This window comes from Crinia signifera, chromosome 6, assembly GCF_055691185.1.
Source record: "Crinia signifera chromosome 6, ASM5569118v1, whole genome shotgun sequence".
Classification (NCBI taxonomy): Eukaryota; Metazoa; Chordata; class Amphibia; order Anura; family Myobatrachidae; genus Crinia; species Crinia signifera.
In genome coordinates this window covers 153,901,957-153,915,359 of record NC_139222.1, presented here as the reverse complement: position 1 = coordinate 153,915,359, position 13,403 = coordinate 153,901,957, and the positions used below count along the sequence as shown (strand labels likewise).

Below are 13,403 nucleotides of genomic sequence, written 5' to 3'. Positions count from 1 at the left end.
TACATCTGGGACTGCCTTCTTCCATTCTGGATACAGAAGAAGTGCAAGTGTGTCTCTCCAATGTGAAGTCTTTTTGTGTTTTTGATTTTAAAACTTTGTTGCCTGTTTTTACATTGGTCCATGTTCCATGTCCCTTTTTTTACCTGGAATAAATAAGTTTTTATATGAAGCTTTGATTTGGAATTCCTGTGAAAAAAATTCTGGAAAATTAAAGACACCTTTTAAGGGGCATATATGGCCTCTCCTTGAGGTTAGTCCATACAATAAGGGGACGTGGTGTTAGAGTGTGGTGTAAATCCAGGTAAAGTAAACAGACCAAAAGAAAACTTGATGTGATCATAGGGCCTATGATTAAGGTCAGTATCTTCTGTTCAAGCATCTGAATCCAGGAGGTGCCAAAGTGTAGTGAGAAAGTTGTCACTATCCATCCGTGGTATGGCAAAGAAACCCTGATGCACACATAGGGCCTGATATATAGGTCAGTGTTGTGATAAGGGACATTGGATGAATAGTTGAACACCCGCATTAGAAAATATTGGTGGTGGATTTTTAAGAATCCAAAAAGGAGATTTTTTATCCGGACAGCACTTGTTGTATATTTCACCATTGTGTATTTGTATTGTCAATAAGAGATTTTTAGGCTCTGAGATATACTTTATAGCTGCAATCACTTTGAGCGCTATTGTTTTCTGGTATACCATTGTTGGCACATAGTGTGTGCAGAAAGTGGGGTGCAGAGTAGTAGCGATAGGGGGTTATTCAGACCAGATCGCTGCGTGAATTCACAAGTCCATCAATTATTGAATGACTGCGCATGTGTACAGATCATAGTGTGCATGCGCAAGGTCAAACAAGAACAAAAAGCATCAATTACTTTTTTTGCAATCCCTCACAACTTGACTGACAGAAAGCCAGTGTTTGTGGGTGGTGTTTTCAGGTAGGGTCTGTGAAGTCAGTGCTGGCTTCGATCAGCCGGTCTCTGTTGCTGAGAGTCAAAGTTACATACACTTGCACAGTGAGTTGCGAATGGATTTGCAGATGGTCTGTGATCAGCAATTCATTTGCAGACTTGCACAGGGCGGGACTTCAGTTTGGCGGGGCGATGGCTGTCTGCTCGCAGTCATCTGCAAATTCGCACAGCAGCGATCAGGTCTATATCAGTTCCATCATGTAGTCTGTGTGGGGAGTGAGGTGCAAGGTAGCGGCGGTAGTGCAGTGTGTACAAGCAGGGTTGTGGTATGGGGATGGGCTGCAGGATTCCACTGATGTAGTGTGTGTGCAGGGTAGTGGTATGGGGATGGGCTGCAGGGTACCACTGATGTAGTGTGAGGTGCAGGGTAGCGGTAGTAATGTGTGTTCGGGGAGGAGGTGCAGGGAAGTGCCAATGTATTGTTCTGTTTTTGTAGGAGGTCGCCAATTTAATAGTTTGCAGGAGGGCGCCAAATACCCTAGCACCGGCCCTGGATTTCACCATAAAATCTTTCTTTAGCAAGCCAATTTCAGTGAATGGACTGTCCACATTCTACTAGTTGACAATGTCATTATTGTGACTGTTGATATTTCGTCCATGTTGGTATTCAGATCATGTCAACATTTTGAATGACTGCATTTCAATATTGGAGGAGATAGATGTTATAAAAGGAGGTGATAAGAGAAATAAATGTACCCCAATTTGAATATTTGGGGTTTAAAACTATCTTTCCCCCACAACCCCTCATTCCTTGTGACTGGAAAAGTTGCTGGGTGAATGCCGATAACATCTATGGAGCAGGTGTTCCCTGGTAACAATACTTCATCATTTTTTCATTGAACTTCCCTGGAATGCTTTATTACTATTATACATGTGTGGATCCAGCTGAGAGATTTAATTGTTGTGAAGGGATGTTCCCACCGCAGGTTACATGAAACGTGTTGTTGCTAAGTGATACTATGCAAAGTATATACTGTACATGAATTCCTTACATTATGAATAATGCCAGTAGTGAAGTAATGTCTTTGATTTTGTGGTCACCCATATGTTCAATCATAAATACTCTTACCTGACAATGATATTTTGTCCAAAGACATATTTTGTTAAGAAACCAGTTTACATTCCTGCCACCCCCTCTGGTGAGGCTTTTAACACCTTGACAAAAATTCTAGAGATCTTTTGAACTAACAAGCCCTTTGAAATTTACCCAAGTTATCTTTCCAAACTTCCTAGAGGCCTATGAAAATAACCCTATGGGACATTGGAAACACAGCTTACATTACCAAAAGGTCATTCATTAAGAAATGGATCATATGTACAGTACTGTGTAAATGAATTTATTCCCTGTGATCAGACATATATGGGAGTATTTATCAATATTATTTGAATATTATACTAAAATAATGTGAAAATGTGTGTTTTCACACCCTATTATTATATTCTTAAGGCCCGTCTGAAAGCTTATGCAATTCTCAAACGTTTTGTAAAATGAAAGTATTTTTTATTTAATGGACCCATATAGGCCTTTAACCACTTAGGTGATATACCCGGAAACTTCTCGGACTGAGCTGCACTGCAGGAGTGGGCTCTCACGAATTTCTGTGCATGCCACGCTCGGGGAGGATCAGTTCGGCTCGGAGAACTAAACCTTATTCCATCCACAAACAAACCTTTGTGACAGTAACAGAGTTGATGTAATGTATTTACTACATTGAAGCTTTATTAGCCCCATATGTGAGATTATGTATAAAATGAAGACTATAAGGTATATTTAATTAGTGGTTGGATTCATTCTGACATAGATTTTTCGGAATGAATCCTACACTACCTATTCAAATCAGTGGCCAAATCCGAATGTCGGATTTGGTTGCTGATTGTTGCTCAACTCGCTGGCGCTGGGATCGAGTGAGCGATGGTGTGAGGTGTCCAGGATGCAGCAGGAGGTGGCCAGAAGATGGCGGGAGCTGGGGCGGCACCGGGCGAGCTGCTCTCACCCGACCTGGTGGCACATCAGGTGAGAGTTGTGGGAGGCGTCACAACGTCAAATAACACTGTTTGTTCAACATAAAATAGGTGTGTATATATTAAATTCAGTGGTATACAATAAAATACATCGTAGGCTAAGATAAAAGTAATTATTCAATATTAATAGTTAGTAATTTGATATAAATTATTAGGTGTAAAGAAAAAAACAATAGTGGAGAGCTTATTCATTTTTCTTGTGCATACATATTATTCTAAGTTATTATTAGCAATTCATAAATATCATCCATATATATATATGTCTAGTGTCTGATTGTGTGTCTCTGAAACACTGCCATCTGTTGGTAGTGAGTGAAACGACTTCTCTTTCTCTCACATAGAGGAACTAGCTTTCCGAGCTTTTTCTTTGAGCGGGCTTACTAATATTGTATATATTTCCCAAATAAGCATGTAAGTAAATGAGAAATCAAAAGAAACACTGCTTATTTAAAGACAAATGTTCTTATGTGTAAAGTACTTATAAATATAAAATTCTAATTTACCCTACATAACATTTCACACACACACACACACACACACACCACACATGCTCTCGCTCTCTCTCTCGCACACACACACACACACACACACACAGGACTGACCAGGACGTAGCACTCTGAGTTTTAAATGGTCACCAGGAAAAGGCTGTGTCTTGAGATTTGTCCTATTGATCATTTGAAACGCAGATTGCCGCCCTACTGGTCTTTTGCATTACATGGTCCGGAGTTTGCCTTGCAATGTGGAGGGCACCTGTCACAGTAGCATTAACAAATACCCGTATTACTTTATGTTGTACTTAATTAATAAATATACACATAGCGAATCTCATTTTACACTCTACAATGATCTTTGCTGATATTAATAAAAATGAAAGAATATTATACCTAGGACTTTGGAAACATGTATATAGTATTTAAGAAATGTAGCAAAATTGAAAATTGTTGTACTAAAGTTTGAATGAAATATACCCATATGTGGCTATACATAAATGAACACATTTTATGCTTCAGCATTTTATATTGGCGGACATTTTTTCCATTTTGTCAAACTTTTTTCATACTTTGCCAACCATGTGGACTCTGGTTGGGAACAATAAATTGTTCTGAGTGCAGCGGAACACCTGGCCACAGCATATCAGAAAAAACAAGCCATGCAAGGGGATGCAGTACACTAATTGGGAGTCCACGTGCCGAGGTGTCAACACTGACACCAAAAAAGCTTAAAAAACTCATGTTGACCTTTTCATCATACTTACCTACTTTCACTTCTTCCCTAAGGTAGATGCCCAAAGAGGAGAAGCAAGAGGGTGGTGATGGTGGCAGGACCATGCTAATTGCATCATTATGCCCCAGACAACAAGAGAAATTGTCACGATTGGCTTAAATCTGCATAGGGGTGGGGCTAGAATGTTATACTTAGAATACAATCACATCAATAAGCCCCAGCCTCTCCACAGACCACATGGAAATGCTGTAATTATCTCCACATTCTACGCACTGCCCTGTTTAAAGTGTGACAGAAGTCTTATATAATATGTACAGGTTGAGCATCCCTTATCCAATATGCTCCGGACCAGAAGAATTTTGGATAACGGATTATTCCGTATTTCAGAATATTTTTATATTTCAATGAGGTATCTTGCATGTATATTGTACAAACACATGACATACACACAAATATTTTATTTATGCTTAAATCAAGGTTTCATAACATGAAACGGCTGTGGATTGTCGCGATCCTGGACGTATATAACCAATCCACAGCCATTTACACGGACACACCCCCTTTTCGTCGGTCGGCAGGAGGGACATTGAATGCAGCCTGCCGATTTGCTGCCGGGCAAAGCACAAATGGGCCAGGATCACGGCTGTCGGGACAGACCGACAGTCATGATCAGGTATTACATATCCCCCTTAGTGTCAGTTACATATCATGCCCTCAGTAGTGCTGTTACAGATGTCCCCAGTAGTGCCTGTTACAAACAGTAGTGCCTGTTACATATCATGTGTACTCAGTAGTGCCAGATACAGATGTCCCCAATAGTGCTTTTTGAAAGAAATATATTATCACTTTCTGGAATGTATGGTTTTTGGAATAATTTGGATAACGGATATTTGGATAAGGGATACTCAACCTGCTTATTTAAGAAGAGATTTTTTTTTAAAAGCCTGTAAAGTCATGCACAACTAATTCACATACATTTATGCTACCATACTTTTAATGTTATAAAGCAAATGAGTTTTTATGCAGATTTTAACAAATCACATATATGTGGAAATATTAAATGTATAAAGCTTAAAAAATTCAAATTATGCAATTAACTGTTATAATAATATTATTAGATAGATGTTTTGTATTGCAAATAATTAACAAATTTACAACTAAATATAACATTTCTATTTAAATTGTTTTCACATAAATTTGTTGTCATCAATATTAATAATTATAATACTGTATGAAAAAATATGCAAATACACTGAACTGTCAAAAACATATTCAGCACATAAAGTTTATTTTTGTAGGATAGACTATACTCCTTATATTGTATGTGATTAAACCATTTTAGTCATTTTTTTATATTAATACAAATATATATATGAATATAATATAAAATAAATCACCAAATAACAAGCATTATAGTTCACTCCATTTAATGCTATTTATATAGGAATGGTAAGAGTTACTGCTTTCTGTATTCAAAGTGGAAGTTAAGGGTTTTAAAGGAGCCAATAGTGTTTTCTGCATGAAAAAGGAAAAAAAAATGGAATGCAAGATAGAATTCCATCACATTTAGCAGAGACATCCGTGGGGAAGATTTACTGTAGGATGAAAAGAGCTGAGAGTTAAAAAAAAAAAAAAAAAACATTAAATTAAGCTGGACAGAAGATGCACATTAAGATAGTTTCTGATAATATTCCTGCAATACTGGCATGTGCCTACCTAGGATTCAGTGCATTTTATATGGCTAATAATAATAATACCATTTATATAGCACCTTTCTTCAAATAGAACTCAAAGTGCTGTAATGCTGTAAATGTTGCTCATCTTTAGTTTGACTATACTCTAAAGTGCCCTAACAGAAAATTAAGGACTACAATTCATTCATGTGGGAGGAGAGTTAACTCAGCTGTTAGTCATAAAACATGGATGGGTACGCTGAGTTTAAAGAATTCTAAACAACTGCATGAATGCAGAATTTAAATTAGTCACCAAGTAAAACATGGGTCTTCTGTATTTCTATGTCTGTTATACAATGATTTCTTGGAAATGACCCTATTGCAAATTTGCTTATATGTGTTGCTCATGATTTTACTGTTGGGTTGCTTTACTGCTCTCTTTGGGTCAGATGTACTAAGAATGAAAATTGATAAAATGGGGAGTGATAAACCACCAGCCAATCTGCTTGTAACTACCATGTTACAGGCTGGGTTTGAAAAAATACAGGTAGGAGCTAATTGGTTGGTGGTTTATCACTCTCAATTGTATCACTTTCAAGACTACGTACATCTCACTATTTTTAACCAACCAAAATAAAAAATTTAAAGATTCAGTTCAAGCTCTGTGTTCTTAAATATTGTACAGTATATATATATATATATATATATATATATATATATATATTATATGAAAACCGTTTATTTCAGTTGAAACAGCTGTCAGGTGTACAGCTGTCGTTGTGTGCAATCATGTTTGTACAATAAATCAACTTTTCTTCACCATCCACCCGTGTGCCGGTTCCTATCCTTCTACAACCAAGGGGGGTAAGTGCTTTTTATATATATATATATATATATATATATATATATATATATATATATATATATATATATATATATATATATATATATATATGGAATAATTTACTTTTAAATAAAATGAAGATGGCGATATTAATACTGTATCCTGATTATTGTTACATATCAAAAATATAAAAATACAAATATTACAAGTATATTTTTTTATTTACTGCAGTATTCTTTTTATGTTCAAATATTAGCTAGTCATATATTATAAAACATAGGTTTAATTGCATTGTTGGTTCTCATGTGGAATCACTTCACGGGTTTAAAATCATACTTCTGTACTCCAAGCGGAAACTATTGGGTTACTACAGTACCATTTAAATAAACAAATTATATTACTAAATTAAGGGGAATATTATGAACAAAAATGGGTTTAATTTATATTATTTTTTAGGTATCACTCAAAGAATGACAAAATTATTTATTTTATGTATATCAAATGTTGCACTTTTTTTTTATTCTTGCCTCCTATTTTAAATGATCATACCATATTATTTTCATAATTTTTTTCTTGTGGTTTAACCAGGTTATAACTTTACATAACATAGCCAAACAAGAGTTTTCGCTTTATCACCAGCTTACAATGTTGGCGATAGACTATACTGTAGTTCTGTAGTTATCCTGACCCAGGCTTAGGGCTCATTCACATAATGAGCCTAGACAAAATGCACTTCGAGAAATGAAATAAAAAATTGTGTGGCATAGAGATCCATATACCGTACATGCGGCTCAGATATACAGACGTCCCATCCCCCCACCCCACCCCGTCCACACACACACACACACACACACACACACACACACACACACACACACACACACAGTGTATACTATTTCCTTCATTGTAGACAGAGAAAATGGGACACAGCGATCAATCGATCTGTATGCAACAGTAAATCTGAATTTCTTTGTGTTCTTTTCTGAAAATGCAGATAAAAACTGCTCATTTTGACAGGCACTAAATGAATAAGGGGAATTGCCCTGACGTAAATGCTGCTGCATTGAAATGTTGGTATGCTTTAAATGGCATGTGTACGCGTTTTCATTTCTAATTGCCACCGTGAACCAGTCTACTCATATATATATTTATAAATAATGATCACTTTTTTTCACAGACATTGCAGAAAGAAACTTTCATTTCATTATTACAGCTCTGTCTGCCTTTGTCATTTGAAGAAAAGAGAAATCAGGAAAACAGACCTTTTACTGGCATCGTTTTTAACTGGCAATGTTTTCATTAGTTTCAACAAACATATCAGGGGAAATGTACTAAAAGATGGGAGTTCTTTTTCACATGGGACATTGCTACGGGCAACCAATCAGAATCTACTTCTTATTTATTTAACATCTTCAAGAAGATTATAGATGGTATCTGATTGGTTGCCCATAACAACATACCATGTGAAATACAACTCCCATCTTAGTAAAAATTTCCCCCATTAAGTGGTTTGCTATCATTAATAACTCGATCAGTATTAAGCATTGCCTGCCAACCATTGTAACAGGTATCAAGTTAGTACAAGTCTCAGCACAATATGATAGAATACAATTTTTCTTTGTCATTTATTGATCAAATACATTATTTTGTCTTTCTGTCCAGAAATAAATAGGAAGACTACCTCAACCCCAGAATAAAATTATTATATTTTGCATTGCAGTTTAGACTTCTAACATATGGGGCTCAAACCAATTAGCCACAAGTCCATTCACAACACTGCTGAACTCACAGAATTTTTGCTTAAAGCCCCCTAGGACTGTATCCAAAATCCAGTGTGAGATAAGGACCGAAGGGAAGTGAATTGTGGTGCCGTCGTTAGGGTTTCTCCACTATTGCAACAGCAACTCGTCACCTTCATGGCTAATTAGATTGACCCTATGAAATACATTGCTATATATTTTCTGTATAAATCCTTTTGCAAAAAAAATATATATATATATTTATTTATTTTTGGTAGTAATCGTAAAACTGAAAGCTCATGCTAAGCTTCCAACCCCATTCATGCTCAGAAGAATGAAAAGGAGGCCCCCAGAGTGAAACATAAAGGCCTCCAGAGATTTTCTCTGCTGCCATGATGAGGAAATAATTATAAATATCTGCAGTAGAAAAACTTATCTTTTATCTCCAAGATAAATGCAGTTTTAATAAATTGATCCCTAGATGGTTTCCCCTATGAAGATTTGCTAAGATTATACAGGCTTAAAGGATTTGCCAAAGTGCCGTTAAGTTATGCATATTTCTATGCACAATGAAAACATTATGCAGCATCACAGATTTCCGTTGGATTATTAGTTTCGATCACTTAAATGCTGTCAGCAAACTTTACAACGTTTACAGAATTTACAGTTTGCTGTAGGATTGACTTCTATTGAAAAGGTCAGTAGCTCACCAGAAGTGGTCTAGAAGTGGTAATCATGTTATTGAAGTAATCTGTTATTTTAAAAACGTATACATTTTAGATTCATTAGTAAGTTTATTGTAACTGCTTTTCCAGGGTCAATCTGCTGCTGAGCAGTCACATTTGAGCTTCTGACGCACATCTCTGTCTCAGGGCGACTTTAAGTACTCCTGCCCCTAATCTGCCAAGTTTTATGGATTTTATTATATTTTATTTTGGTACTTGTGTAGTTTCACAGCTCCAGCATGGCCGCGTGCTACTTCCGTGTCGGCGCTTGCCACACTTTCTAAAATAAACTCCACACCAACGTGGATAGTTCATACCCCCACTATCCACGTTGGGCAAGGGGACATGGACGCACGGCCATGCTGGCGCCATGAAACTACACAAGTACCTTTATTTTAAATAGATATACATATTTCTAAAGCTCAAATCACAAAAATTGATGGTAAAATAATTTTATTGTCCACAAGCTGCAGAGTTATTTCCATTAAAAAAATTGGAACGCCCACAGACTCCATACATTAGGGCCAGCTCAAAACTACAGTACAGTATGTAGATTTAAAATCTGTTATACAGTTATGTACATACAGTAAGTCTTGTACGACCACGGCAAGCAGCAGACCTCAAGCAGGACCTAAATTATACTTCAATGTGTGCACATATTTGTGTTATAAAAAAGACTGAACTAAATATTATCAATGTGTTCAACTTTTTTACCTACTTATTGGCACTGACATACGCAACTACAATTTAAGAAACCATTTAGGTCATGATTACAACAATTTAAGAAACCATTTAGGTCATGATTACAAAATAGTGCAGTTTGTGTTCTAGTTAATTTCCTATTAAGTTTTCATACCAGCCCTTGCAGATATTTATGGTGCATCAAATATTGGATTATGACTTAATGTAGAGGAAATAAATAGTGTTGATATATGTATTATGTAGTTTTGAATACACCAATATAATAAAAAAATCTACAATAATCCGAAAATTATTTTTTTTATGCATGTTTTTTTATGAATGTTTCTAATGTAAACTGCACTTAATTGAATACCCCCCCCCCCCCCCCCCACCTTAGTGTTGTTTATAATTCTGTTGAATTGGATATAAATCTGAAGAAGAGCTACGGCACTTTACAATTCTAAAACAAGCCCTAATAAAAGACAAATCTTTTATAGCAGTTGTAAAATATATAGTTTTGCTGCAAACTAATGACAATTATCTAAGTAAAGATATTATATAACGATGGATATTATATAACAGTGAGTTGTATCTTGGGAATTTGACTATTTCAGTTGCCACTTTTTCGTCCAATGTCATTATTCAGGTATACATTTACAACATAATATATTCCCCAAAATAATTAACCCAGATGCTATAATTATTCTGATAATTTACTTAGCAGGCAGATAGATATCTGAAGTGATAGGCAATTTGTTATATATTTGTTAATAACATTAAACCACAGCTAACATGATGAAGTATTTTTCTCAAAATTTTGACAGCACATTTATTTAAATAGTTTCAGTTTTGCTATTTTGGAAGTTCCATATGTTTTAGTGCAGTTTAACAAATACTTATTTTCCGAAGTAAATAGAGCAGTCATTCCCAGCCCTGGTCCTCAAGGCATGCTAACAGTGCAGGTTTTTGTGATATCTGGGCAGCACCACAGATGGTTAAATTCAAAATAACTGAGTGATAATTAAGTCACCTGTGCTCAAGCATGCATATCACTAAATCTCAGACTGTTAGCGTGCCTTGCGGACTGAGTTTGGGACTGCATTAAATAAAGCAAAATGCAGCTATCGTTAGGTGAAGTGTCTTACGATTTGGTATACACTGAAAATTACCACTTATAATATGAAGGACAGCTGCCGGTAATTTTGTTTAACTGAAGGGTTGCAGCTTAAACAAATTCTCATGTTTCACAGACCTTTCACATTAGTCTCTTTACATTTTCACATTAAATATTAAGTAAGGAAACAAACCAAAATACAATTTGCAGAAGCTGATGATAGAGTTTGATGAAGGTTGATTAAAGACAACCCGAAAAGTAAACCCACATACCTGATAACACGTATGGGCACGATCAATCTGCTTTCTCTTTCTTGGACTGTGAGTAAGTCTAAGAGAACAAAAAAAAATCTGAAAGCAATTTTGACAAGGAGAAAAAAAAATAAAAGCAGTACTGATCAAACAGCCAGTAAAACTGGCAAGTTAAAATTATGGGAGATGTAATGTTCTCTCAAGCCCATCTCCTTGCTGCTTAGCAGCACACACATATTTTCCCAAAGATGGCAACTATGTTTCAACACAACAGCTTATTGGGCTGAATGTTGAATTTAGGGTTGTCAATCAACATTCCCACTGTCTGTACAGACATATTTCTTAACTCTGTCAGAGATAATTTTAATGTAATATAAAAAAGCACAGGCTCTAGAGGCTAAATAGATCTCATTGACCAACACTTGGGTGAGAAAACAAATATTTATATAATCAACAATTTGCCAACTCTTATAAAGTTTTCCAGGAACAGTCTGTATTTGTTTTTGGAAGTAACTCTAAATTGTGTCTTCAGAGAGAATCCCTGCTTAGCAATTAGGGGCTTACATGATATTTCTCTGCAACCCACACAAAACAAAACACAAGATTAACCCTTTGAAAAGTAACTTAAGCGGAAGATATTGTGAAACAGCATATAAAATTAATTGTAAAAAAAAATCTGTTTTGATCTATATTTTACAGTGTTGACCACTGCCCCATACCCCTGACATAAATTCTACTATTGGACATTCCTATAGTGTACTCTATTTTCTTTAGCACAATATTGAGTGCTGGCGTTTCATTTCTCTATAACTATCACGGATTTCAAGAGTTGAATTATAATATGTTTTCTATACATCTATGTATATATCTATATAAATTCCATCTATATACTCTTTATAACACCAAACATTAGTAATATCATCAATTGTTCCTTACATCTATATCTGAAGTCTTGTGGGATCACTATAGGAGATATTGAAACATTAATCAATATTCTGTTAATAATCTATGGCAGGTAGCAATTACTCACAATATAACTAAGTTTCATGAGGTTTGGTCACCTCCTGCAGTGTCTGGTGTGAGCTGGGTAAAGCACAGCCAATACAACAGATGTAGATGCTCTCAGGACTCTATGGGTGGTGTAAATGAATTTAGTAATGATGTGCTCAGTTTATGTCTAATGATGAGTGTTTCATTGCTTTGTCATAACCTGCAGAGCTAAAGCTGTCAGTCCAATAAGTCCTGTATAAATATTTTAGATAACCTGCTGGGACTCTTTCTATTTCTATTTCTGGAACCTGTCCCTGAGAGGTTAATTTCCTTGTTTCAAGGAAACTCTGGGCTATATTTAGAGCTGGTAGTCATACTAGGAATTGGGGTATGTTGATTTTTTGAACATAAGATGAAATATTTGTTTGTCCAAACCACCACTCCTCTCCGATTTTCTTCACATTCTTACTCATTTGAAGAGTACATCAATAAAATGGAAACTTTCAGCTGCATCTAGAAATGGAATACAAAAAGTTGCGCCATTTTCTGATAAAAAAGATGTAATATATACAGTATATTACTTTGAAGACTGATGAGTGCCGCTTCATCTAGTTTGTTTATATATATATATATATATATATATATATATAGGAGTCCAACTCAGCCGGCACTCAACTTGTTCTCAGTATATAATAGGCCCCGGTGCCCGGACAAAATACATAAATATATTTCCAAGGAAGGCAGCACTCAGGAGGCAGTAGTAAGTGTAGAAAAACGTCTGTATTAAAATACAAGCTTTCGGGGTGTGACCCCCTTCATCAGGTACAGACAACAATCGTGACATATAACACTCACCTATTTGTAGTCACCATCAGCCACGATCACCCCCGCACGCTGTCAGCGTTTCCGGCGCACAGACAGGAAGTGCGCGGCATCATGTGTAACCTCACTGGTGAATCTGGTTGCTAAGCAACCTCAGAAGCTTGCGTTTCACTGATCACAGTGAAGACGCATATTCCGGAAGGAGCCGCCTGCAAGCGGCGAGGGGGACCAGGGCTGGGGGGAACAAGAGCACATAATGAATACATATAACATCAAAATAGCGCATAATATCAAAAACGCATAATATCAAAAAAAGAAAGAAAAAGAAAAATAAAAAAACAAAAACAA

General features: G+C 36.1%; 1 protein-coding gene across 1 annotated transcript in view; it reads right to left on the bottom strand.

Moving 5' to 3' along the window:
* The window catches only part of LOC146007112 (agouti-signaling protein-like), a 115,744-nt gene extending 104,356 nt beyond the window's left edge, over positions 1–11,388 (bottom strand). The window contains exon 1 of the mRNA XM_083145492.1: positions 11,265–11,388. The gene's annotated coding sequence lies outside the window, so the exon portion shown is untranslated. The remainder of the gene's footprint in view (positions 1–11,264) is intronic.
* Between the last annotated feature and the right edge of the window lie 2,015 nt (positions 11,389–13,403).